We start from the raw sequence: 5,326 nt of genomic DNA, 5'->3' as shown, positions 1-5,326 counted from the left end.
ATGTGAAGTTTTGGGCACATTGGACATTGTATGTCTGAGTTATAGCAACTTCATTTTTCATGGCGAATCATCGAAATTCGCCAGGCCGCTACGGACACGCCCTTTAACGAAAACTCAAAATCTTCGCAATTTAACATCGCAAAGGCCTTTAGATTAGGCATACCAAATTTGGTGTTGATCTGAATAAGTTTTCGGAGGAGTTCGTTAAAATACAACTCATGGAAATGGCAAAAATGACACAAAATTTGCTCATAATATTAAAAATAACTGACTTCCTGTTGGGTTTAGAATTTTGCTCTAAGAGACTTTTTTGTAGGTATTGGAGAGTTACATGTGTGTACCGATTTTCATACATGTACGTGAAACATAGCTCGAGGCGCACACCGTTGAACATGTATAGGTGGCGCTGTCGAGCCATTTTGCCACACCCACTTCTGAAACCCATATCAGATGTACATTTTCGGGTGCTCGGGCCCTAATAAATATAGCTGCAAGCAGCGATGGCGGGCTCAAGCCATCAGTGCGAACGCCACCCCGGTGGCATCAGGTAAACTGTGCCCAGCGGAAACATGCATTAACAATATCCCTCTGGCAGTGAGGTTTTGAAGGATACGGCAGTTAAAGGGTTAATCCGAATCATCTAGACTTTAAAATCACATTCACAGAACAATATATATAACTTTAGTAACACGTTACAATAAGATTTCATTCATAAACATTAACTATGTTAACATGAACAATATTTATATAGCATTCATTCATGTCAGTTAATATTCCAAACTTAAACATTAAAACATTGTTTTATTATGATTTTTCTTCCTAGCACATTTTACCAATTCCAAACCATATCAATCTTAATAACTACCATTTTTTTTATTTAATCATTTATGAGTGATATACAATAGTCCAGGAAAGCTGGAAGAGAAAAACTCCTTATATTCATGTGTGCAGAATTTCTAGGCATATTTTCTTTTACAGATGAAATGCGCTAAAAAAGAGTTTTAACTCAAACTGTAAAGTCGAAAATTATGAAATCCCCATGAGAAATATCAAACACAAATGCAATACAGAAATGGATAATTTAAGACTTGACCATTGTACAAAAAATGCTGACTGGTCATGAGGTCAGAAAAGAAAAAGAAAAAAAAAACAGGTTGAGAAGAACTGACAAAAAGAATTGCAAAAGAATTAGGAATTAATGTGAAGATTAATTTTTAGTCAATTCTGCAAGACAAACTTTTCAGGAAAGGAGATGGAATAAAAATGAGCTCCTAAATCTTAATCCCAGATTCTGGAAAATATATTCCTCAAACCATCGGACAAGAGGAGGTGGTGCTGGTCCTTCACGAGTCACTCTAATCTGTTCATAAAGCCTATATATAAAGTCTTAATATATAGTATTTCACAGTACTTCATGATATTCTAATTAAATCATTTTTTGGAATCTTAAATCTCTCAGAACCTGACACCGAGTAATTCTGGAGACTCCAGGAAAGTGGCAGTTCTGTAAAATGTTGGCGCTGGAGACTAAATGCTCCCTGATAGTTTCACACCTAATTCTTCACTTTAATTCTTAATTCTTTTCCAGTTAATGTGTTATGTAAATTAATTAAATTAACTGGTTTAGGATTACAAATTAACTTGTACTAGTTTTTTTGTCCCTAAAACTGACAGAAAATGATGAGGCCTAAGATATTTCTTAAGCTGTAATGATGAAAACAACAACAACAACAACAACACAAAATTACAGATTTTTTTCCTGCTGGTGATTAAAGAGATGTTAACTCTGAGATGTTTCTCTCTGTCTCTGTCTTTCTCACACACACACACACACACACACATACACACACATTACCCACAGTGACAGAGGGACAGAGTGACATCAGATGTATGATAGTTTTTAAATTTTCTATCATCCATATAGTGTTGTATAGTCATGAAACTATGCATATTTCCTCAGAATGACTTGTCTTCTATGTGTACATTTTTTTGAAGTGTTTAGAAGCTGCACTTTAATAAAATTAAAGACATTTACTGGTTCCTTTTTTACTGTTATTTCAAAAAATCACCACGACAAAACCATTCAAGCTATCCAAAATTCATTCGCACCTGTTCTGTAAGATAAATTCTTTAAACAGTGGTAAAAGAGGATGTGGTGCTGATCCTTCAAGAGTCACTCAAAACTTATCTGTCCATAAAGCCTATAAAGAACTATTCTTAATATACAGTATTTCACAATACTTCAGCATGTTATTCTAATTAAGTGAGGGTCATTTCATCAGTAAAATACATAAAACACATATTATTTTTCTTTGAAAGATTTCTATAAATGATTTAAATCATACTCGTTTCTACAATAATTATTTAAAAGTAATCCTATATCTCTATCTGGTGGCCATTATTGGTACTAAGAATTGCAAGCTTGATTTATAAGTTATGATAGTTTTAATTTTATGATGGTTTCTGAACATGATAAAGCTATGAAACTTACTGTGCTTCCTTCAAATGATTCAGAGTTACAATGAAAATTTTTAAAGATATAGTAAAATAACTATTGTATTGTTTTATGTTACTTTAATAAATCACTATGGCCACACCATTTAAGGTATCCTAAACCCATTCGCAATTTAACATCTTCAGTATATTGGCATCATGTTGAAAAAGTTTGGTGTGAACTACTTGTGTCTTCTTGGAGGAGCATGAATTCATTTACATGCTGATTTTATCATAAACCCACAATAAAATTTCTGAGTTCTGTATCAATCTGTGTTAAAATAAAGCCTAAGATATTTCTATGTGAGTGGCTAAATTTATTCATAAATGCATAAACTATGAAATTATACAAAATATATAAAAAAGTACAACAGTTATTGTTTTCCAATATTTTTTATTTATTTATTTATTTAATTTATTGTTTTGGATTAACATTTAAAAAAATTAGCCTACTTCAATCATTCTAAACAGCTTGAATATTAACCTGTTAATATTTATTATAGACCACTGTAACTGTCTATAATCTAACAAACAAGTTTATTATGAAAATAAAAGTGTGTACACCAGATAAATTGGACGATAAAGAAATTGCTAACAATAGTATAATAGAGCATGTTTTAGGTTTTTAGGCGTTTAGATGCAGAAATTGAGAAATCAAATGTAAAATAAAATGTACTTGATTTAATTAAATATAGATTAATTCTTGTTAGAGCAAAATAAATAAATAAATAAATAAATAAATAAATAAATAAGTAAATACGTACACACATAAAAAAAGCAGCCAAGACGAATGAGTTTCCTTTTTTTATATATAGATTAAAATTGAAGACAAGAAGCAGCTGGTCAACGCTGTCACTTAATATTCAAATCCAGTAGATCCACTTCAGATTTATTTCTCAACGGTTTATGTTCACGTGGCTGTTTTCGTTTATATTCGCCAAGCTATTATGTATTTTGAAATAATATTGTCCGAGATGTGTTCGTTCGTACGACGAAAGGCAGAATCCTGCAGCTCGAGAGATATATGTTATTCTGCCCGTCACGCTTTCAAATCTTTCAGACTTTAAACGGGTCACAAACACCTGCATTTAGCTTTTGTTGTGTTATAATGGGTGTATTGTGTGCATTTGTGGTAATATTTTATTTTAAAAAGCTCTTAAACAAGAATAAATTCGTTAGTTTTGAGCTCGACACTGTACGCGCTGATCGGAGGCGGTGATTTCAGATAGGCAGCCGCAAATATTTCATTTTCACACAAACAGTTCAAAAACATCTGAATTTAGCTCTTGGTGTGTTCTAATTGGTGAATTGTGTGATATCGCTGTAATATTTTGTTTTTAATAGCTATAAAACAAGAATAAACTCGTTTTTTCTGAGCTCGTCATTCCACACGCTCCTGCTCAGAGCGGTGATTCATCTCTCGTATTTCTCACGTATCACTGACCACACATTAATTATTAATGAGCCCTGATCCGGTAATAATCAAATATGTTGGTTTAGCTTGTCAGTGTGAATTAAATCTAAGTATTTATTTGTATTTTAACCGATTTAAAAGTGAAACTAAAAGTCCGGGAATTGCACCTGTAGGGGCAAAACAGAGGGACAGAGTGAGATGAGATGTCTGACAGTTTTTTAATTTTCTGTTATCCATACAGTGTTGTAAAGTCGTGAAACTATCCATATTTATTTAGAATGATTTATTTTTCAGTATGAAAAAAGGTTTTGAAGTGTTTGGAATTTAAAAATGCAGGACAATTAATAATTCCCTTTTTACGGTCATTTAAAAAAAATCACCACGACAAAACCGTTCAAACTATCCAAAATCCATTGGCAATTTAAGTTCCTTAATGTTTTGGCATCATGTAGACAAAGTTTGGTGTGTATAGTGTTACTCTACTCTGAGCAGTATGCATTAATTCACAGCTAAATGTAAAAATAGTCCACATTCAAATCAAAATAGAATGATGAATGATGAAGTTTAAAGCAAATTGAGTAAAAATAAGATGCTGAATTCAAAGCATTTTGAAAATGACACACTTCCTGCTGCCAGTTGGTGGCGCTATAACTTTGACTCCTAATAGTCACATATATGCGATCGACATCATACAACAAATAATCTGATGAAGTTTGATTAAAATCAGGAAATGTATGTGGATGGTATTAGACACTTCCTGTTTCTCATTTCTCGCCATAATTTCAACGCCTCGCCACGAGCAAACCATTCGAGATATCAAAAATCCCCTGCCAATTTTTCATCCCCAATGTCTTGAGATCATGTTGACCGAGTTTGGTGGCAATCGAGTAAAAAACCTATGACAAGTATTTCAAATTCCAGAGCATGCGCTTTTTACATAACTCTAAATAGCTGACTTCCTGTTGGGCGGAGCCTATGACATGCAATACGAAAGTTGTTCGGCACAATGAGATCTATGTGTGTACTGAGTTTCATATGAATATGTGCAAGTATGTGTGAGCTATACATCAACATTTCTGACTGTGTTCCAGGGGGCGCCGTAGAGCCCCTGTGCCACGCCCGGGTTTCAGCCTCTGCGGCCTCCTAAAGGCCACAGATTCCAAAGTGTGTGCAAATTTTCAAGAGTTTTTGAGTATGTTGAGGGCCCCAAAAGCCCCCAAAACTTTGACGACAAATATGAATACTAAACCCTAAATAGCCAACTTCCTGTTGGGCGGAGCCTATGATATGCAAAATGAAAGTTGTTTAGATTGATGAGATTTATATGTGTACCGAGTTTCATACGTCTACGAGCAAGTATGCATGATATATGGCCCTCCATATTCCAGGGAGCGCTGTAGAGCCCCTGTGCCACGCCCG

General features: G+C 34.0%; 1 long non-coding RNA gene across 1 annotated transcript; it reads right to left on the bottom strand.

Moving 5' to 3' along the window:
• Nucleotides 1-486: 486 nt before the first annotated feature.
• LOC132123837 (uncharacterized) lies at nt 487-2,451 on the bottom strand. Its single transcript, XR_009426693.1, has 3 exons — nt 1,825-2,451; nt 1,152-1,559; nt 487-929 (listed from the first exon to the last, which is right to left on the bottom strand). It is a non-coding gene; the product is annotated as an uncharacterized LOC132123837 (long non-coding RNA).
• Between the last annotated feature and the right edge of the window lie 2,875 nt (nt 2,452-5,326).

This window comes from Carassius carassius, chromosome 42 (genome assembly GCF_963082965.1).
Source record: "Carassius carassius chromosome 42, fCarCar2.1, whole genome shotgun sequence".
Classification (NCBI taxonomy): domain Eukaryota; kingdom Metazoa; phylum Chordata; class Actinopteri; order Cypriniformes; family Cyprinidae; genus Carassius; species Carassius carassius.
Note: the sequence above shows the minus strand (reverse complement) of the source record. Positions and strands in the feature narration are given on the sequence as shown.